Source organism: Arvicola amphibius, chromosome 6 (genome assembly GCF_903992535.2).
Source record: "Arvicola amphibius chromosome 6, mArvAmp1.2, whole genome shotgun sequence".
NCBI lineage: Eukaryota > Metazoa > Chordata > Mammalia > Rodentia > Cricetidae > Arvicola > Arvicola amphibius.
In genome coordinates, this window is record NC_052052.2 from 114,806,027 (window position 1) to 114,829,846 (window position 23,820).

The 23,820-nt window shown below is 38.7% G+C and overlaps 1 long non-coding RNA gene across 3 annotated transcripts in view; it reads right to left on the minus strand.

The window, feature by feature from the left end:
• The window catches only part of LOC121677218, a 132,544-nt gene extending 113,645 nt beyond the window's left edge, over positions 1 to 18,899 (minus strand). For all 3 annotated transcript variants that reach the window (XR_006020838.1, XR_006020840.1, XR_006020839.1), the window contains exons 1-3: positions 18,671 to 18,899; positions 4,206 to 4,343; positions 1,586 to 1,687 (exon numbers count right to left, since the gene is read on the minus strand). This is a non-coding gene — a long non-coding RNA (uncharacterized LOC121677218). The remainder of the gene's footprint in view (positions 1 to 1,585; positions 1,688 to 4,205; positions 4,344 to 18,670) is intronic.
• Positions 18,900 to 23,820: the final 4,921 nt, after the last annotated feature.

The window sequence follows — 23,820 nt, forward strand, 5'->3', positions numbered from 1 at the left end:
TTTTGAAATGGGGTCATACTAAGCCACCTTTAAGTCATACTAAGATGTGACTTAAAGTCCATCTAAAACCCAGTGAAGTCTTGAACTTGTGATCCTCCTATCTCTCAAATAGCCGAGAAGACAGGCTTAGATTGCTTTCCCATTCCTTAAATCACACGACTAGAATTCTTCTATCTTTAAGCCCCATGACTGTGAATTGCATATATCTATATATAACATGTCTTTCTTTTAAATGAGTTTTTCAATATCTGGCTTATGTCTCCCAGAACCTAAAAGGACACCTAAAAGTCAGTGTAGGACAGACTGTTCAGTGTGACACTCATTTCTGGTCTCTCATGCATCTGGTTAAATAAAGATATTTGACTTCAAAGGAACACAGGTTTTATAGTAAAAGCTGGTGACAAAGTTTCCAATAGCCTGTCCGAGTATACAGAGAGGAATAGGATTTCACTGGCTGCAGAATACTGGTTCAACTCTACTGCTCAGATATCTCTCCTACCTCACTCAGGATGTTTGAAGCTTTGTTCGTGTGTTTGTTGTTCTTTATTCTATTACTACTCTTGGTGGGGCAGGAGAGATGGCTCATCAGTTAAGAATACATACTGTCCTTACACAGAATTTCCTGATAACCCCAGCTCCAGAGGTTCCAATACCCTCTTCCGACCTCCTGGGACATTTGCATGCATGTACATATACCCACATACATATGCAGAATTAAAAACAAATCTTTAAAATGTATAATTCTTTGGAGACAGGTACAGATGAATTGCCAAAGTTGAGGGCTAGCCAAGTCTACACAATGAACTTTAGGCCAGTCAAGCTCAAAAATGAGACCTTGTCTCAATAAAACAATACCAGGCAGCAATCAGTAACGGTGAAGAATAATAGGTGTCTGAGAACTTGTCAGCATTCCTTCCATCACACCGCGCAGTGTAGCAGAACAGAGAAAAGCTTCTGACTCCTATGCAAACATAATCCTGCTCCCCACCCTGTGACACACCGCATACGCACTCTGCATGCAGCTGGTAGTCTGCAAAGTTCCAAAGGGAAGCGACTGGGGCACCAGAAACTGAGAACCTGCAGACTGGGTTACTTCTGGGAAGCACAACATTGAACTCCAAGAACTGAAGTTGCTGCTATTGACATTTCAGGGGGCAACCTTAGGCACTGGCAATGACAGATGGTCCCTCTTGTTAGCTCAGGCTGCTCCATCAAGGGAAAGTCTTTCAACTTATTAAAACCTTGGAGTTCAATGATGCACTTTAGCATTTTCCCCAGGCACCGTCTGGCACATACCTCAGCATGAATTACCCTCTGGCTCCCCTAAAATGTTAGCCTCCGCAACATGTAGGTCAGGAGGTTGGATATAGACTTAGGCTTGGCATCCTCGCAGAAGCATTTTCCTCTGACCATTACCCTTCCTTCTTCACTATCCATGAAGAATAGGAGAAACAGAAACAGAAAAATGGTGACTTATGATATCAACAGATGTAGCAGATTCCTTCCACTAATCTAAAAGAAATAAAAAGAGCAGTGGGGGAATTTTCAGAGCACAGCAAAGATCATCAGCTAAGGCTGTGCTTACCAATGTTTGCGTCATTGCTTGCCAAAGCACGTAACCTTGGCCTTCGCATTCAGTGAGCTCTCACTGGGCAAATGGACATCTTCACTGCAGATCTTCACTGGTCTGAAAAAAAACATAATCTCAGTCTATCTAGTCAACTTGATTGCAATGAAATAACATCAATTTAGAATATGTAAACAATTATATATATCTTATGATGGCCCTAAAATACTCCAGTCTTGTAGCAGTTTTATTTCTTATTCTTCCAGGAAATATTACAGTGTCCTCGAAATGACACTCATTACTGGCATATTTTATCATTAACTAGGATTGCCCAACCCTTTAGCTAAACGTGGCCATGCTCACTCAGCCATGAAAATGAATCTCCCGGAAACTGTGTGTTGGTCACATGTCTTCCTGGGACTGCTCTAAAGGACTAAGAGCTTCATAAGCTGAAGCACAGCTTTATCTTCTCACAGTTCTGAATGCTCAAAGATCATGAAGTGTGGGCAAGACAGAACTTCCTCTACAACCCTCAAAAACTTGTCTCCAGATTCTCTGATAGCTTCTGCAGGGTGCTTGCCATGCGCAACCTGCCTTGGCCTGTAGATACATCTCTCCCATTACTGCCTCTATCTACACATGGTTTTCCTCCCTCTGAGTCTCTGTCCATCTTTAAAACTCCCTTTTATTATGAGCACACCAGTCACTGGATTCAGGCTCCATCCTAGTACGGTACAAATTCGACTGTCATTGATTACCTCTATAAAGATCCTATAGCCATCCTAGAAGGTTTTCTTCTTGCTCAAGGTATCAGAGGCATCATGTTTTGTCTCCTCCCAAGGGATATAACTGCTTAACTCCACGCACTGAGTTTTAAAGAGCACAAAGTCTCAGGCATTGTTTTTCTCTCTTTTTTATTTTAGTAAGCATTTATTGAGTGCCTATCTTACATAAAGTACCAGACCGTAGGCTGAAAAGATGGGGCGGGCACCCTTGCTGTCTTCAGAGGAACTTCATGTTTAAGGAGTTCATTGACAGCTAGATGGATTGCAGTTACCTGGTTTTGATAAGATGCCAAGGGACTGGGAAGAAGAGGCAACCCAAGCCTTGGAAGGACAGGATGCTTTGTGAAGGCATAAAGACAAGTACTACACCCTGACCTGCTCATTTGTAAGGAGGAGGGTACTGTCTTGAGGATTTGGGAAGAGGGGTTACAGGGAAAAGTAGTTAGGGGGTGATAAGAAACCTGATGGCCGGGGAATGGCCAGTTCAGTGCTGAGATCTAGGTCATGGGAAGTGGAACTAGCTAAATGCTATTAATACAAAAGCATGCTTTTTACTTAAAGGGGCAAAAAGACAGTTTATCCTAGAGCCATGAATTCCTAGGGCCCAGGAACAGATTAAGGTTACCTTAATACCACATTCTCAGTGTGGTACCAGCCCCATGAGTTTTCACAGTCATAAAGAAAACCATAAATCAGGGGGGATTTACAAGATACACTGGTGGAAATATCAGATAGGTGGCTGGCTGAAAAGCAAAGGAATCTCCACTATAGGGGTGGGGGTGAAGTGTTATCTATTAGAAGACATAGCTTTTGCATTGGTAGAATAAAAGATGGCTGTTTGTATATTCTAAAGGGGATTTTACCTGATAGTCACAAAGACTGGGGATCAAATAGAGATGTGGGGAATGAGTACCTATTTAGGGAGCTAAAGATAATCCAAGATAATTTGCCTCTGGACCTTCAAATGCCCATCTCTCAATAATCCCTTGCACAATTTTAATCAAGCAGCCTTGAGTGTTTTACAAAGGTAGGTAGCTGCCTTCTTCCTGGGAACTTTGGCTCTCAGTACTCGGGAGTCTAGATATTGTCTTATAAATGCATATTGTAAAGTACTAATTACCAACTGGAATTCATGGCTCATCTGTAGTCAAGGTGTTAAGGACTGCAAGGCCCCTCACTGCTCAATCCCAACTGCATGATCCTGTTACAGTGAGCAACAGGGAGGGAAACCTGCCGTGAGGGAGACCAGTATCATGGTCATTTTCTCACAGCAAAGCTGAGATGAACATTGGTTCCTAATCCAACATCTTTTAATCTACACTCCATCCAAGCTGTGTGGCACATATGAGAACCAACAGGCCTCATGTTGATAGGAAAGTGCCAGATAAAATTAGGTAGAATCACACATTCAGCAATACAGTCACTAAGCTGCAAGTCTCACGGTATGCTTCTTAATGCTGCTGAGATTTACATTGCCTAACTCTGCCTTCAGCTAACCATGTAGCAGTCATTCTCAAAACTGGCTTCTTTCTTTCCTTCTTTCCCCCTTTACCCCTTTATTGAATAACAGAGTTAAAAGCAGGTGCAATGAATTGGTTGTTTCTAATGTCACCCACTTCGGGTGTCATCCTGGCCCGCGTTTGAACAACACAGCATTCTAAAGGGAGCGATTACAGCATTTGTCCCCTCTGGCAAGTGGCAGCTGATGCCTAGCATTTTAATGCTTACTTGCCAAAGCCCTCGCCTTACATTTGCAGAGCATTCGTCCTTCCAAAATCTCTCAGATAACTGAGATTCTATTGTTGCACAAAAATAAAAGGGATAAGACTGGGGAAAAAAACAAGGACTTTTACCCTTCATAACCTTTCTATCTTGAGTCTGAGAAACAATCCACCAAATGGCTTCTGTGGCATCCTCAGAGATGGGATTAAGCAGTTATGAACTCCAGATGATTATTTTTCCCACACCTGCAATCTGTCTCATTTGGACACCTGCAAATGTTTTGGGGAAATAAAAAAATTGGAGACAAAACCCTGTTAATCGTAGTGGTTCCTAATAAATTTACAATTCCTAATGAAAATTGAGGATCAAAATGCAACTGATTTTCTTTTGAAAATGATCTTGAATTGTCAAGATGTGGATAGTCATTACATGATTTTTGGGTTTTGGGATTAATACAGGGTTTTCCATCTTTTTGAAAAGGCCCTAAACATACTTTTGTGCTTTTGTACTATGTGTTCACATGAAGCAGTGTGCTTGACATTGATAATAATAAAATCTAAATATTAATCAACTTTTGAAGATGTTCTAGGTCCTGAAGAGTCAAATATTCATACGAGATCTAATTCTTCACATAAAGATAAGTGGGCCAGCCATGTCATCAGGATGACAAATGCTTTCATCTTCAAGAAGCTATCAAACTGGCATGTTTATTAAAAATTATTTTAAAATATTGTTTTTATGCTTTCTTCATATACGTATTTTATATATTTATGTACCTGGGGTCACATACAAAGTATCAGGGGCAACAAAGGTAGATTGTTAACAGAGAAGTTTAAGAACCCTAAACTAGAATATAGAAGTCTAGGGAAAGTTCAATTTAAACAGTGTTCTGTCATTCAATACCTCTCTTCTCTTTCATTACTCATTCGTGCCTCCCATGGGCATGAATCCCAAAGCATTAGCCCTATGCCACCCCCTCACAGCTTCCTGAGCTATAAGCTGCTCTGTTCTCCATTTGCCACCCAGGAGAGTCAAGGTTGGAGGAAGTGACAGACAGATGTCTTTTCCCCTGGACACACACCTAGTAAGGAATATCTCATAGGTTGCTCCTGGCTCTGATTCTACAACTTCCCATAAACAACATACAGTTCAATGAAAATTTGGCATTTGACTGCAGAAGCATAGGGCTAAAGTCCATTGTTAAACATGGTGTGGGGCACTGCTGTCCTAAAGTATCTGTACTCAGATAAAGCCAGATCCTTCAGTGTTCCATAGAAAACTTTCAGGACAAGTCAGAGTTAAAAAAAAGTAAGCAGCTTTATCACAGAGAAATAAGAGACAGGGTAGGCTTCAGATGTAGGCATAGCCATTTGAAGAGGGGGAGCAAAAAATGATAATAAGTAACAAGGAACAGCAAAGTACAGAAGAATCAAGAAAGGATTCAAGGCTACCTCCTTTCCAGTGTAACTCAGTCATAGTTCCTCTTTCCTTCATTTCTCTTTCCTTTACTTCTATAAAAGAGAAGTGCATATTTGTAACAGCAAACCTTGAAACCGTAAGTGAAGCTCCATGGCTTCAGAACGGCTATTGTAACTGTAGAGAAGTTGACTGGGATATATCGAACTTGGGACTGAATAGTTCCATTAAACTATCTGTGTGATATTATTTGAGCTAATTAAAATAAAGTGATTTTAGGTCATCTATACACAACACATGGGGGCAGACTTCTCAAAAGAGAGTAGTTTCATTAATTTTTCTGCTGTGTAGTACTCCAGTGTGTAAATGTACCACATTTTTCTTATTCGTTCTTCGGTCAAGGGGCATTTAGGTTGTTTTTAGATTCTAGCTATGACAAATAATGTTGCTTTGAACATAGTTGAGCACATGTCTTTGTGGCATGATTGAGCATCCTTTGAATATATACCCAAAAGTGGTATTGCTAGGTCTTGAGGAAGGTTGTTTCCTAATTTTCTGAGAAATTGCCATACTGAAATCCAAAAGGGCTGTACCAGCTTGCACTCCCACGAGCAACGAAGGAGTTTTCCCTTTACCCCACAACCTCTCCAGCATAAGTTGTCATCAGTGTTTTTTGATCTTGGCCATTGTTACACATGTAAGATGGAATCTCAGAGTTGTTTTGATTTGCATTTCTCTGATGACTAATGACATCTTGAAATTTGCAGGCAAATGAATGGAGCTAGAAGACATCATATTGAGTGAGGTAACCCAGACCCAGAAAAACAATTATCATATGTACTCACCCATAAGTGGTTTTTAAACATAAAGCAAAGAAACCAACCTACAAATCACAATCCCAGAGAACCTAGACAACAATGAGACATACTAAGACTAAGAGAGACTTACATGGATCTAATCTACATGGAAAGTATAAAAAGACAAGAGCTCCTGAGTAAATTTGGAGCATAGGAACCATGGGAGAGGATTGAGGAAGAGAAAGAGAGGGGAGCAGAGAAAAATGTATAGCTCAATAAAATCAATTTTTAAAAAAGAGAGAGTAGTTTCTAAATTTCTCAAAAGCATTCTCTTTATATAGCTATTGGTAGGTAGACAGACAAGACATATTTTTAGATAGATGTAAAGATATTTAGAAGATAGATGATAGCTAGATAGATATAGATAGATAGATGATAGATAGATGATAGATACATACATACATACATACATACATAGATAGATACATACATAGGTATAGATAGATAGATAGATAGATAGATAGATAGATAGATAGATAGATAGATCGGACAGACAGATGTTTAGATAGCTAAACCCAAATGCTCCAAACACACTGACCTTAACTCTGTTATAAATACAGTCATTGCACTTGAAGTTTGTTGACTTACAGCCAATAGGAGAATGCAAAGGGGACCCCAGGCTAAGGGTTTTCTTCCCTTGACAAGGGCCCTTTATTTTCTCTGAAGATGCTTCAACATCTACAAAACTGATACTATTTCAGACACTCTAAAAATCTTACTGAAGCCATTCTTCATCTTCATGCTGAAGGGCACAGTGAGAGGGGAAGAGACCTAGCAGGTGCTGACAGGTCACATAGCTCCTAATGAGAGAGTTGCCTGTTCATGGAGGTCACAGACAGAAGTGGAGAAACTGTCCTTGACTCAAGGCTCATTGTACAACTACCACACTCATGTGCACTTTAGAGACATGTTTCTGAACAGTCACTAAAACTGAGCTTCACAAAAAAAAAAAAAAAGCAAAGTGACAATGTCTGCCCAGTGTGACGCCAAAAATGTCATTTTCTAAAGAAAATTTCTTCATTGTTTGTGAGGCTAGATGTTGGAAGGGGAAGGACCACAGAACTCCATCTTTTAACTTGGCTCTGCTGTCTCTTTTCCCTCTGCCAATAGTCTGAACAAAGTAGTTGTGTGCATCTCAACCCATGCTGAGTGACAATGGGCTGGAGCCCTGCTGGTATGGAGGAGATACTCTACATTCAAAAGAGAGCCTTTTGTGTCCCTCCCTGCTGAGAATGGGGACAACTATTGGGAACAAAGACATGGGGTCTCCAGAGGTTCTGTCCTCTGCCCTTGCTTTCCTACCAAGAAAGGAACATCTACAGGGTCTCACAACTAAATCTTCTTCTGTAGTTCTTAGAAATTTTAGACTGTCACACAACCAAGGGGAGGAAATACGTTCTTTCCCTCCATGGTTTGAACAAACTATAAATACGTCCATCTTCCCTTGCCAATTTCTGTGTCCTAATGTTTCAATGTAGGAATGAAAGTGAGGGTTATGGGGTGAAATAATTGATGACAGCTACTGCTTTCTAGAACGAATATACTGCGATCAACTCTAAGAACTCTGTGTACCCTATCCTTAAGTCACTTAAGAGTCTAAGGAGAGACAAGCGTGATCCATCACTATGGATGAGAAAACTTGCTTGTCGAGTTAACTTTATGAATTTTTCTCATTGTTAGTTTTCTCTAAACAGCTAATTAATATCATACAGAACACTCATAGAAATAAAAATAACAAACTTTTTTGAAAATCTGATGACTGACTGCATGTATATATGTGTATCTTGTGTATGCATGGTATCTGTGAAGGCCAATGGGGGTACAAGAATCTCTGGAACTGGAGTTGTAAATGGTTGCGAGCCACTATGTGGGATTCTCGGAACTGCAGTGCTGCAATAGAAATCTCTCCAGCCCCATTTTAAAAACATGTAATAATTTCCTCAAAGGTGTTACAGGATGTCAGCTCAATAGATATTTAGAAGCAAGCTTTATTGATAGACAAATTACAGCATCTTGAATTTATCGAGGCAAGGACTGAATACCTAAGGGATATTTAACATGCCTGTGCCACTGTGCCACTGTGGTGCAGTCCCCACCAGCCTGCAGGTAGATGAGAGACCTGCCTCTAGGCTGCACCTAAACCACCATCACCCACTGGACTCTGTGCTTCCAAGACTGCTGCCCAACCCCAAGCACCTAAAGACCTTCTCCATGGCTAGCCCTACCCCACAACACCAGCAGACTACACAGGCACAGGCACAAACCATACCAGTTGGAAAAACAGTAGACGACATAGGCACAGGTACCAACCACAACAGTTGGAAGAACAGGCACAGGCACAAGCCACTCTAGTGGGAAGAAAAGATGAGTAAACACCAGAGTAAGAATATATTCAATAACCCAAAGAGCAATACGTATCACCAGAACCTAATGATCCTACAACAGCAAAACCTAAACACAATGCAGCTGAAACACAAGACAACAATCTTAAAAATTACTTTAAGAAGATGACTGAGGCTGTTATAGAGGAAATGAAAAAAAAAATCCTTTAAGAAGTCAAGGAAAAGACAAACAAAAATTTGGAAGAAATCAATAAATCCTTTAAAGAAAGCCAAAAAAATCAAACAGGAAACTGTTCAAGACTTGAAAACTATCACCAACAGATACAAGAGATGAAAGAGAGAATCTAAGGCATTGAAGATATGATAGAGGAGATAGATTTATGAGTCAAAGAAAATGTTAAACACAATAAATTCCTAACACAAAACATCCAGTAATTGTGAGACACCATGAAAAGACCCCAACCAAGAATAACAGTGATAGAAGAAAGAGAAGAATCCCAGCTCAAAGGCACAGAAACCATATTCAACAAATTCATAGAAGAAAACTTTCCTCATCTAAAGAAGGACATGCCTATAAAGGTACAAGAAGCTTATAGAATACAAAATATACTGGACCAATAAAAAGTCCCCCTGTCACATAATAATTAAACACTAAATATACAGAATAAGTAAAGAAAGTTAAGAGCTGCAAAGGAAAAAGGCCTAGTAACGTATAAAAGCAGACCAATCAGAATTATGCTTGACTTCTCAATGGAGACTCTAAAAGGCCCTGGATAGATGCTTTACAGACACAAATGGACCGTGGATACCAGCTCAGGCTTCTATATCCAGCAAAACTTTCAAGCAACGTAGACAGAGAAAATAAGACAACTCATGACAAAACCAGATTTAAACAATACCTATCAACAAATCCAGCAGTACAGAAAGGAAAAATCCAACCCAAGGAACTCAGTTACATCCACAAAACCACAGACAAAAGATAATCTCACACCAGCAAAACCCAAATAAAAGAAACACACACATGACCATCACCACTACCAAAATAAAACAAAGCAAAAAAGTGATAGGAATTATCAATCACTGGTCAATAACATCTCTTAATATCAATGTATTAAATTCACCAATGAAAAGACACAGGCTAACAGAATAAATACAAAAACAGGATCCATCTTTCTGCTGCAAACAAGAAACATACTTCAACTTCAAAGGCAGACATTACCTCAGAGTAGAAGATTGGGAAAAGATTTTCCAATCAAACAGTCCTAAGAAACAAGTCAGTGTAGCTATCCTAATATCTAACAAAATAGACTAAAATCAATCAACCTAAATTAATGAAAAGAGATGGATAAGGACATTTCATATTCATCAAATGGAAAAATCCATCAAGATGAAGTCTCAAATCTGAACATTTATGCCCCAAATACAAGGGCACCCACATTTGTAAAAGAAACATTACTAAAGCTTAAATCTCACATCAAACCCCACACATTAATATTGGACAACTTCAGCACCCCACTCTCACCAATGAACAGATCTGCCAGACAGAAACTTAGCCAAGAAATCAGGAAACTATTATATGTTATGGCTCAAAAGGACTTAACAGACCACTACAGACCATTACATCCAAACACAAAAGAATATACCTTTTTTTCAGCACCTCAAAGGATCTTCTCTAAAATTGACTACATACTCAGTCATAGAGAAAATCTCAACAGATACAGAACAACTAAAATAACCCCTTGTATCTTATCAGACCACTATGAAAGAAAGTTAGAGTTCAACAATACAAACTACAGAATGCCTACAAATTCATAGAAACTAAACAGCTCTAAACTGATCCACCCCTGGGTCAAGGAAGAAATAAAGAAATTAAAGACTTCCTAGAATTCAATGAAAATCAATCCACAACATACCCAAATTTATGAGACATGATGAAAGTATTGCTAAGAGGAGATTCATAGCACTAAGTACATTCATAAAGAATTTGGAGAAATCTCACACAAACGACTTAACAGCACAATTGAAAGCGCTAGAACAAAAAGAAGCAAACTCACAACCAGAAGGAGTAAATGTCAAGAAATACTGAAACTTGGGGCTGAAATCAATAAATTGAAACAAAGAGAACAATACAAAGAATCAATGAAACAAAGAGTTGGTTTTTTTTTTTTTTGAGAAAAGCAACAAGATAGACAAACCCTTATCCCAACTAACCAAAAGCCAGAGACAGAATATCCACATTAACAAAATCCAAAAGAGGGACATAACAGCAGACTCCAAGGAAATACAAAGAGTCATTAAGTCATACTTCAAAATCTGTACTTCACAAAATTGGAAAATCTAAAAGGAATGGACAACTTTCTTGATAGGTACCACATACTAAAATTAAATCAAGACCAGATAAACAATTTAAACAGACCTATAATACCTAAGGAAATAGAAACAGTCATTTAAAAGTCTCCCAACCAAAAGAAAAAAAAAACCCAGGCGAGATAGCTTCAGTAGAGAATTGTTCCACAAAATAGAAACATAATGAATATATTGCCAAATTATTTTATGAGGCCACAGTTACCCTGACACCCAAACCAAACAAAGACACAACTAAGAAAGAGAATTACAGACCAATCTCTCTCATGAACACTGATGCAAAACTACTCAACAAAATATCAGCAAACTGAATCCAAGAACACATTAAAAAAAAACATCCACCATGATCAAGCAGGCTTTATTCCAGAGACACAGGAATGGTTCAACATGCCAAATTCTGCCAATGTAATCCACTATATAAACAAAGTGAAAGAAAAAAAACACACATGGTCATCTGGTTAAATGAAAAAAAAAATGTCTTTGACAAAATCTAACACCTCTTCATGATAAAGGTTCTGGAGAAAACAAGGATACAAGGAAACATCCCTAAACATAATAAAGGCAATACACAGCAAGCTGACAGCCATCATCAAATTAAACAAAGAGAAATTCAGAGGAATTTCACTAAAGTCAGGAAGAAGACAAGACTTTCCACTCTCTCAATATCTGTTCAACATAGTACTTGAGGTTCTAGCTAGAGCAATAAGGAAATGAGAAAAGATCAAGGAGACACAAATTGGAAAACTTTCACCATTTGCAGATCATATGATAACATAATAATAAGTGACTCCAAAAATTCTACCAGGGAACTCCTACAGCTGATAAACTCCTTAAGTAATGTGACTGGATACAAGATTAACTCAAAAAGACCAGTAGCCCTTTTATATGCAAATGATAAATGTGCTGAGAAAGAAATAAGAGAAGCAACAAATAATATAAAATAGGGTAACTCTAACCAAACGAGTTAAGGACCTATATGACAAGAACGTTAAGTCTTTGAATAAAGAAATTGGGAAGGGGGATAAGAAAATGGAAATATTTCCCATGCTCATGAATCAGTAGGATTAACACAGTAAAAGTGACAATCTTACAAATAGTAATCCACATATTCAATTCAAGCCCCACCAAAATTCACACATAATTCTTCACAAACCTCAAAAGAACACTACTCAATATGGAAAAACAAAAAGTTAAAATAATTCTGTACAATAGAAGAACTTCTGGAGGTATCACCGTCCCCAACTCCAAGCTCTACTATAAAGCTATAGTAACAAAAAAGTTTGGTATTTTCATAAAACAGATACATGGATCAATGGAATTAAATCGAAGACCCTGACATAAACCCACACACCTATGAGCCTGATTTTTGACAAAGAGCCAAAAGTATACAACGGATAAAATAAACCCTCTTCAGCAAATGGTGCTGTCAAAACTAGATGGCAGCATGAAGAATTCAAATAGATTCATAGCTATCATCCTGCACAAAATGCAAGTCCAAGTGGATCAAAGACCTCAACATAAGTCCAGTTACTATGAAGTTAATAAAAAAGAAAGTGGAAAATACCTTTGAATGAATTGGCACAGACTACTTCCTGACTATAGCACCAGAAGAACAGATACTGAGGTCGACAATTAATAAATGGGACCTCCAAAAACTGAAAAGCTTCTGTAAAGTAAAAGACACTCACTAAGACAAAACAGCAGCCTACAGAATGGGAAAATAACTCCACCAATTCCATATCTGACAGAGGACTAATATCCAAAATATATAAAGAACTCAAGAAACTAGATATCAAAATACCAAACAATCCCAATAAAAAATGGAGTACAGATTTAAACAAAGAATTCTCATCAAAAGACTCTCAAATGGTCAAGTTACACTTAATGACATGCTCAACATCCTTGGCTATCGGGGAAGTGCAAATAAAACTGACTCTGAGATACCATCTTATACCAGTCAAAATGGCAAAGATTAAAAAACGCTAATGACACCCTATGTTGGAGAGGATGTGAAGTAAACAGAACACTTCTCCACTGCTGGTGGGAGTGCACACTTGTACAGTCACTTTGGAAATCAATATGGTCGTTTCTCAGAAAACTGGGAATCAATCTACCTCAAGACCCAGCGATGTCACTCTTGGGCATATAGCCAAAGGATGCCCAATCATACCACAAGGACACTTGCTCAACTATACTCATAGCAGCATTCTTTGTAATATCCAGAACTTGGAAACAACCTAGATGGCCCTCAACCAAAGAATAGATAAAGAAAATGTGCTATATCTACACAATGGAGTATTTATTACTCACTCAGCTAAACAAATAAACAAACAAGCAAAAACAATGACATCATAAAATTTGTAGGCGAATAGATGGATCTAGAAAATATCACCCTGGGTCAGGTGATCCAGATCCAGAAAAACAAACATACTATGTACTCATTTTAGACAGAAAGCAAAGGATAACAAGGTTACACAAGTCCACAGTCCCAGAGAAGCTAGGTAACAAGGACCCTAAGCAGGATTCATGGATCTCCCTGGGAAGAGGAAATAGATGGGATGTCCTGGTAAACTGGGGCAGAAATGGAGTAGAGGGGAGGGGGGATGGGATCATGAGGGACCAAGATGGTTGAGTTGTGGGCAGGACTGAGGGGAAGAATGAATGGGGAAATATCTTTATAGAGAGGGTATTGAGGGGTTAGTGAGAAACCTGGTACCAGGGAGGCTCCCAGGAACCTCAAGGATGACCCAGATGAGATTCCCTGCAATAGCGACTAGGGTGGCTGAACTGTCCTTCCCCGTAAACATTTTGGTGACAGCCAAGCACTGGGCCGAGCTCACGGAGTCCAGATGAAGAGAGAGTGAAAGGTTTTTATGAGCAAGTGGTGGAGGTCAAGATCGTGATGGGGAAACCCGCAGAGACAGCTGACCTGGGCTTGTGGGAGCTCACGAGCTCATAGTTGGCATGAGACCAATCTAGACCCTCTGCTATTGGGTGACAAATGTGTGGCTTGGTCTTCTGTTGGGCCCCTAGCAGTGGGACCAGGACTTGTTCCTGATGCATGAGCGGGATCTTGGGAACCTATTCCCTATGGTGGGATGCCTTGTTTTGCCTTGATGCAGTGGGGAGGACTTGAGCCAGCCTCAGGTTGATGTGCCATGCTTTGTTAACTCTCATGGGAGGCCTCACCTCATCTGAGTAGAGACAGAGGAGGAGTAGATAAGGGGATAGGGGAAAAATGGTGGAAGGAGCAGGAGGAGAGGAGGGAGGGGAAACAGTAGTTGGTAAATAAAATAAATCTTAAAAAATTGAAAAAGAAAATATGCCTGTGCCAATTAAGGAAACAATGAGAAAGATGTACCTCTTTCCACTCTTATGAATTGTTGTAAAGAAGAATTAAGAAATAAAAAAAAATATTTCATCAACCATCAAGAAAGAGATTATGAAATCATAATTATGAATCATAAGCGGATACTTATTCAATAATTGATAATTAATCATAAAACAAATATTTATGTATGTTTATATACACACAAATATACACACACACACACAAACACACACACACCAAGCAAATAGTTGAACATTAAGAGCCTCATGCTTTTAATCTAGTAGACTATGCATCATGAAAGTAGTATGGTCTGCCCAAGATATCATCCATAATATTTATGTTCTCTTCTTAGGAACTTCAAAAACAAAATCTGATGGTAAATGCAGCATAGGCAAAATAAAACCATGGAAGAGAATTAACATTCAGATGAGGTTGCTGGGAAGAATAAATATATTTTGTACCTCAAGTTGGGTGTTCAAAATACTATTAGTACTATAAGAAAGCAAAGAAAAATTGCGATTTCTGACCAAAAATATTCAACACAATAGAACTAGATACATTAAACAAGAAATCCTCATTAGATGATTGGGTCCTTTATTTCTATAACCTTGAGAGTTGAGTAGAATACAAGGAAACACTATAATGCCCAATTCAGGTTAGGTGTGTCTAAATTTAATTTCTGCTGCTGTGAGAAAATACCTTGAAAAAAAACCAATTAATTGAGGAACAGGTTTGTTTTAACTCTCAAATTCAGATTTCACCCTATCAGAGGGAAGTGAAGAAGAAATCAGAAGCTTCAAACAGCTGGGCATGTCACATCCACAGATAAGAGCAGAAAGAAATGCATGTACACTGCCTGCAGGCTTGCTTGTTTGCAGTTTTTTTCTTTTCATTCTTACAGTTTAAAACCTGGACCCAGGAAATGGTGCTATCCACAGAAACAACCACAGGGCAACTCACCGTAGGCCATCCATCATCAAGACTCTTCTTCCAAGTGATCTTAGGTTGTCAAGTTAAACCTAACCATGACATGTTGCAAAGAAAAAAAAAACCTTTCTAGAAGGAAGAGCATCTGAACTGAGTGGAGAACACACTGAAGATGAGAAAGATGCAGGGATGCAGAGAACTTATCAAAGGATGGTAAGCAAAGAGAGAATAAGGCTCAGTGAGACCTATGCCTGCCCAAGACATCAGTGGGACTAAGAAGGTGGGAAGGGGCTTCTGATGAGAGCCTGTATTAAAGCAGATTTTTGAATGCCAACATGCTAACAAGTTTACACTCATAAGACACACAAAAAAATCAGTTTTGCTTATGCTTGGAGAAAAGACACTACTATATTTTTTCAAGTATCCTTCTAATTACACAATGTAGAAATTTAGCTACATGAATTTAAATTTAGGAAGCAACACTTTGGTGATGGTAATGGGGACAGAAGGTAAAGGATGGGCTTCTGGGTATTGAAATGATATGCAATTGATTTTTTGTGCCAAGAGATTACACACAGCTATTAGAGTTGGAATTATCTCTCCAAGTTTCTAACTTTAAAAAACTACATGACAATGGGACCCATTCATCATGATAATGGCCACTTAGAAAAGGATCAGATCAGCTAGAGTGGGAAAAAAATGAGTTTAGTCAAGAATGTGTTATTTTAAAGATGCCTGAGGGATGCCAAAGCAGATGGGCAGAAGTCAAATGGGTGAAAGAAAATAAAAATCAGGAAAGAAATCTTTATAGACAAACAGAGCTGTCGTGAAAAATGATCGCTGAACTTCATGAATCCTCAAAGCATTCAGAGAAATGTTTAATGATCACAGAGGGTAAAACCCATAAAGAAAGAATTACAATCAATGCTTTAAAATTGCATTTGGAAGACATATCTGCAAGAGAAGGAAAGGTAATGGTCTAATATTCAGGTTGTTTGTCTCAAAAAAAAAGAGTGCAGGACTGGTGAGATGGCTCAGTGGATAGAGGTACTTGCCACCAAGCCTAAGGACCAGTGTATACACACACACACACACACACAGAGAGAGAGAGAGAGAGAGAGAGAGAGAGAGAGAGAGAGAGAGAGAGAGAGAGAGAGAGAGAGATCAACATCCTTTGGAGACCATCAAGAATAAGTGATAAGATAAAAATTCTAGCATTTCCATTGAGACCTCAACCTCATCTTTATCAGACAGTTCAACAGGGGCTGGAGAGATGGCTCTATGGTCAAGAGCACATGTTACTCTTGGAGAGGACTTGAATCCCAGCATGAAGCAGCTAACCTCCACTTGTAACTCCAGCTCCAGAAGATCCAATGTCCTCTTGTGGCCTATGTAAGTGAACATTCATGTGACAAATGCACACACATGAGTAAAAATGAGTAAATAAAATATTTTTAAGTTCTCTACAGTTGACTTCACTGTACTGGCATTGAACCTTTTAAAAATCATATCTTTCATGGAATGACAGACAAAAGAAACGATTCAGGTATCAAATGATACAAGTGTAGAGAGGAGCAATGTCATGATCAGCTTTTAGATAGCATAGTTCTGGTAATAACACTGCACAAAAAAATCTCTAATTACTGCTTGTATTTAAATAAAGACTTCATTTGTAGAGGCCATCAAAGATGAAGTGAGTTTTATGAATTTTTAAAAGGATTAGTATCTTTGTCTATTATTTTTATCTTAAATCAACAACCTTAGATTAAATTATAAAAGAATAAAAAGTAAAAGTAGCATGCATTATTTAAATGACTTCAGTTAACTGTTATTATTTTTGCTGGTGTAGATTATGCATATGAGTTTATATAAACTGCTCTCTGTTTCATTATTTACGAGTCTCTCTGAACATTTACTTGCATGAACACCAATATATGCATTCTTTTTAAATAACAACATAGTACCATGCTTTACTACAGTGCTCTAGTTCACAGATATTCAGTAATTTATTTTGTTTATCTCAATATCAAATTTTAAAAATTTTGTAGTATTCATCTACTGTTGAGTCAAATTTTGTGTTTTAGGATTTTAAACATATTGTAAAGTTGTAAAGAAGTTAAAAGTATCTATGTTATGTATTCATTTTTACTCATGTGTGTGCATATGCACACATGCATACAGTGCTCATGTACATCAAAAGAGGACACTGGATCTCCTAGGATGGATGTTAGATGTTCTATATGCATCTAAATTCATGTCCTCTACAAGAGTAGCAAATGCTCTTGACCATTGAACCATCTCTCTAGCCCATGAAGAATTCTCTAACAAAAATGAGGTTAAAGTTTCAACAGAAATGCTCTTTCTTTTTTTTTCTTTTCTTTTTGTTCTGTTTTGTTTTGTTTTTGAGATAGGATTTCTTTGTGCAGCCTTGGTTATCCTTGAACTCCCTCTGTAAGCCAGATTGGCCTCAAACTCACAGAGATTCACCTGCCTCTCTCCCTCCTGAGTACTAGGATTAAAGACATGGGCTACCACTGCCCAGTTTCTGTTGAAGTTTTTTTATGTCAGAGCAGAGTGGGACAAAGGACTCTTTTGATAACCACGTAGTTACTTATCATTGTTCACCTAAGGATGTTGATTCTCTTTCTCTCTCTCTCTCTCTCTCTCTCTCTCTCTCTCTCTCTCTCTCTCTCTCTCTCTCTCTCTCTCTCTCTCTCTCTCTCTCTCTCTCTCTCTCTCTCTCTCTCTCTCTCTCTGTGTGTGTGTGTATGTGTGTGGTATGTGATGTGCATATGTGTAGTGTGTGTGTAGGTCAGAGGACCAGTAGTAGGATTCGGTTCTCTCCTTCCACCACAGGATCTGTATAGAACTCACATTATCAGACCCATACAGCAAGCCCTTGTATCTGCTGAGTCATCCCGCCAGCCCCATCTCACTTTTTCAAATTCCAACATTACCACTTTTAAAAAATATGTCAAGAAATTTCTAAATCTGAGAATAGTAATATTAAATAAACATGTGAATAAAATACTTCCTCTAACACCAACTCTTATGACAATTTAGGAATACAATAAAATCAGACTAAAGAGGAATCTACATTACAATGCTTGTTTATAGTGAGTTCCCTCCCTTTAATTCACTTTGCAATGAACAACATCAATTCTCCTTCAGGATTATGTCAAATAGACCTGCTTTAAATGAATCAGAACTATAAACTAAATGGGTTACAAGTTTAAAAATGCCTCAAGTGTGCCATTAGGGTATCAATCACACTTCCAAGTTCTTCCTGCCAGGGGCTATGTCATTTTGCGTCTAGAGTTTATCAACTAGTATAAACAAATTAAATAATCCATCCATACCTTTATGAAGAAAAATGCTGTTTCACTGGTTTTAATGATAGTTTGTCGGGAACTGAAGGGATGGTTCAGTAGTTAAGAGCACTGGCTGCTCTCGCTGAGGAGCAGGATTTGGGTCCCAACACCACGTGGTAACCTATAACCTTCGGTAACTCCAGTTCCAGGGGATCTGATGCCCACTTCTGGGCTCCATAGGCACTGCATGTATGGTGCACAGACATAAGGGCAGGCAAAACACCCGTATGCATAAAATAAATAAATCTTAATAATAATAACAACAGTGGCTTGACTTTAAATATTCATAAAGTTTATTAAGATATAATAGATTGTGTGTAATCCTTCCAAAGAGTTACCCTGGTGGTGACATCAGCTACTTTTATTATAAATCAATTATCTTACATTATCTTCTATTATTTGGTTGTAACAATCCAATATACATTTTATTCTATCTACTTTTTAATGGAATGTGATGGGTGTCGAAATAAAGTATCTGTAAAAACAGCACTTTAAATCTGTGTTACATAACAAGGTCCCCACAGTCACAGGCCTTTGAGCAATATTATTTATAAAAATCTTTATCTTAGACTAGAGAGATGGCTCAGTGTGTAAAGGCACTTGCTGCTGCATCTGACAACCCGAGTTTGATGCCCAGAGTCCATATGAAAGGAGAGAATCATTTCCCAAAAATCTCTCTTCAAAGTTCTTTGCATGCATTGTAACATGCACATGTGTGTGCATGTACACACATGCCCAATAACAATAATAAATAACACACACAAAGTACTAAATAAGTAAATATAATTTTTAAAGCCTATAAAACAAACTCTCTTAGGAATTACAATGTACCCAGATAAATTAAAAGCTCTGATGAATTCTAGAAAGAAGCATGGGATTTTAATTTGCTGTAATATTTTACAGCAAACTCTTCAGCCAGACTATGGATTACTCCCTCTTCTTCTGTATTCCAGATGCTGTCAGTCATATCCTTAACTTCTCTTATTGCTCCTTTCTTTCTTAGCTGGAGCAGCTCTGATAATTCAATTGCCTCTCCTTAGGTGTGATGGGTGGAAAGCCATGATGCTGGTGAGGTATAGAATAGGTGTTTATGAATAGACACCACTGGGTCCTTAGGGCAGCTAGAGAACTGGGGACAGTTTGTCTTTGTCTCTCTCCACTTGTGGTAATCATGACCCACCCATTGCCCTTCCCTCTGGAAGGTCTGAGTTATTCATTTCTATTGCCCTGATTTCTGTTTATGACCTCAGAAGAGATAATAAATGGCATAGGATTTTTCTTCTAGACTTAGTTTACTTACTCATATTATTTATTTATTTTAAATTCTTAAGAATATATGAGGTACTTATGTTAACTCATTTAATATTCACATGAACCCATGGATCCCATGCAACTTATTTGTTCTATATGACGAATGGGAAAAGTAAAGAACATCAAAGTTCAATCAAATGCTTTTCACTGCTAATGATAACTAAGAGTGCCCAAGCCCTCATTGGACACAATAATCACACTCAGTCATTGATAAGGTTTGATTATGTATTTTCTCCAAAATTCATGTCAAAAATTAATCTCTGATACAATAGTTTTGAGGAGATTTTTTTAAAAGAGGTGTTGAAGGTACAAAAGTTTGGAATTCATGTTGTCCTCAGTATTCCAAATAAAGGACTTCAGAGGGCATGCATGTCCCATTCTGCCCTATTCCACCCCTTCTGTCAATAATGTACTTTGAACAGATAATACCTTACATGTCTCTTAAACAACCTAGCCCCTAGAACTATAATACTGTAATTTTTTTTATAAATTAACCAGACAAAGGTATTTTGTTAGAGCAGCCAGAATAGGATGTGAGAAGGGTATTAATAACTTCTCTGTCACCATGATAAAAACCTACTGACAAACAGCAACTTAGTGAAGAAAGAGTGTGTTTTGGCTTACCATCCCAGAAGGATGGAGTCCAGCATGGCAGGGCAGTTGTGACAGGTAACACTGAGTGTCAGCTTTACAAGACATTGACTCCTCTCTGTGATCTGCACACTGGCGCAGGATAATTTAGATTATGGTGTTGAAGGGTGGCAGCAGGCCAAGAAAGCATGATGGCATGCATAGGAAGTGGGATCACATTTTCACCCTTTCACCCACATACAAGAAGCAGAGAAAAAGAACAGGAAATGGGTCCAGGCACAAAAAAAAAAAAAAAAAAAAAAAAAACCTTAAACTCTCCTCTAGTAAAGTACCTTCTCCAAGAAGACCCTACCTCCAAGATTCCACAATGTCTGCAGTTAGTGCTGACAGTACATGATCTTATTGAGGGATATTTGTTATTCAGTCTATCTCAATACCCTATAAGCAGGGATTCCTCTTACCTTACTTGCTTTTTTGTCATTTTTCCATGTTTTATTTTGAGACAGGGTCTCCTATAGCACAGGGTGAATTTGATTTCCCAGTATGGTGAAAGATGACCTGTCTCAACCTCTGAAATGTAGAGTTTACACGCCAAGTTTTGTGTGCTTCTGTGGATCAAACTCAAGACTTCCTGTATCCCAACTCCTTATTTGAATCTCTGTGCCTTTAATCACACAGTAAAATGTGCTCTAGAGAATCAATCCAGATCCATATTTTTCTAATGATGCTCTGTCCGGGGCTCTGTTCTTTCCAAAACTCGTCTTTTAGTTCAGCTAGCTTTCTTGCTTGTATCAGCAATCACAGTCTAAGGCCACAGGGCTGACACAGTATCACACAGGTGGCAATGGCATTCACCACAGATTCCACCAGGAGCTTCCCACTCAGCAAGGACTGTAAAGGAAGATTCAGAGATAAGAAGTCACTTTGTGCTTTGAAGGGAGGTGAGACCAGTGGTCAAGTGTTATGCAGTAGAAATAGAGTGGGAGCCAGGTATAAGGCTGGAGAGGAATGAACTGCTGTATCACCAGGATTACCAGAAGGAACAGAGCCGGCAGAATGAATAGATGTTAAAATGAAATTCATTAGGTCGCTTTACAGGATATTATCTGGGTAGTCCAACAATGGCTGCATCCACATTGAAGATATTGAAAAATATATTATCTGCTCAGTGGTGGACTTTCTAGGAAGGTAGAGTCTGGACTGAGGCAACTCCCAGGGCAGAGGGCTTGGGATGGACCTTCCACCCAAACATTCTAGACTCTTTGGATAAATGGATGCTAGGGGCCCTAAGGCTGGGTGCCTTATGAGTACCCAATCTAGAGGCCTGGAGAATTCCTAAAGAGCCACTGGTCTTCAGTCTACACTAGAATGCTGAGCTCTCTGGTTTCTATTATTAGGCAATGACGGTGGTAGCAGAGGCAGCAGCAGCGGCAGCAGCAGCGGCAGCGGCAATGACAGGAAGTAAAAGAATCTACCAGCAAGCCGGGCAGCGGTGGCGCACGCCTTTAATCCCAGCACTCGGGAGGCAGAGGCAGGCGGATCTCTGTGAGTTCAAGACCAGCATGGTCTACAAGAGCTAGTTCCAGGACAGGCTCCAAAGCTACAGAGAAACCCTATCTCGAAAAAAAAAAAAAAAAAAAAAAAAAAAAAAAAAAAAAAAAAAAAAAAAAAAAAAAAAAAAGAATCTACCAGCAAGATGCAAAGGAAGCAGGAAACAAGTGTAAGCGTTTCCCTTGGTCTTCTTTCTATCTGGGCTGCCTCTGGACGTTTCTATCTCAGTCTAATAAGAAAAATCCCTTACAGTTATACACAAAGGCTAATTTACAGATTAGTCTTCACATATGTTTCTACAGACTTGTCTTATGGAGGTTCTATGTTTTGTCATGTTGATAATCAGTATTGCCTATGACAACCACCATTTTGAAGCTCTGATCCACGAGGAAGAGAATGGTTTGTTCTTGCATATCACATGAGACAAAATTCAATGAGAGATTAGGTTCGAGCTATCAAGAAAATCTGTCGGCTTTAAGCAGAGCCTCTTTTAAGGATGTAAAGTCAGCAGTCTTGACTATAAAGCAATTTCATGGTGGAAGATTTGTGTGCATGGTGGTGAATACTAATTGTCAACTTGACGGGATCTGAATCACCTGAGGACACACAGCTGGGTATTTCTCTGAAGCACAGAGGGATTTAAATAAAACTGAAGACAATCCGCGTGTGGCCAGTACCAACCCATGGACTTTGGTCATAGACCGAATAAAAACAATAGTGATCTGAGCACCCACATTCAATTCTCTTTGCTTCATGACTTGGATACAATGTGACCGACCAGTCCCCTCATGCTCTTGCTGACATATACAACTTCCCTGCCATGATGGACCACAGCCTGAAACTGTAAGCCCAAATTAACCCTTCTTTCTTAAGTTGTTTTAGCTGAGCATTTTGTCAAAACAATAAGAGAACTAAGTAACACTTCACATCTATCCATCCTGAACTAAAATGGTAGAAAGTAGCCAACACACGTTGTCTTCCCTTCATACAGCTTTGAGGTCTTGTAGTTTTTTGTGGGATGTGGTCTAATTGGACTAATAGGGGAATCTGCTATAGATTAGTTCGTGCTTTATATCCCTGATAAAAAGAAAAGTACTTTCTATTCCCTTTGTTCAAACAAATGTTTTTCTGAGAAAACCACAAATATTTATTGTGGATTATTTAACAGCAATAAACTTTAGTAATGATTTGCTAAATTAATTTGTTTCCCACCTAAATCAGAGCAGTACATCACTTGGATGGTACTTATAAACAGTACTTAGACGAATGTCATTCCCACATGCTGTGTCTAATGAATGGGCTAGACATGATGAATGGGTGTGAATCTCATTCACAGATTAGTTTTTTTTTTAATATTTGAGACAGATTCTTATTCCTTTCAGGCTAGTCTTAAACTTCCTAAATTCCAAGCATAATCTTGACCTCCTAGTATTCTTGTCTCTACCTCCTGAGTGTTGGGATTATAGGTATAAGCCACCAAGCCTGGTTGTATGTGTTATTGGGTGTTGAACACAGGGCCTTGTGCATACTAGGCAAGTACTCTATCAACTGAGCCACATCTTCAACCCTCAGATTAGAATTTGACATGAAATTAAGAAAAGTACTATGGGTATGGCTCAACCACACAGTGCTTTCTAACATAAATAAAGTCCTGGATTCCATTCCACGCACTAAAGTAAGGGTGA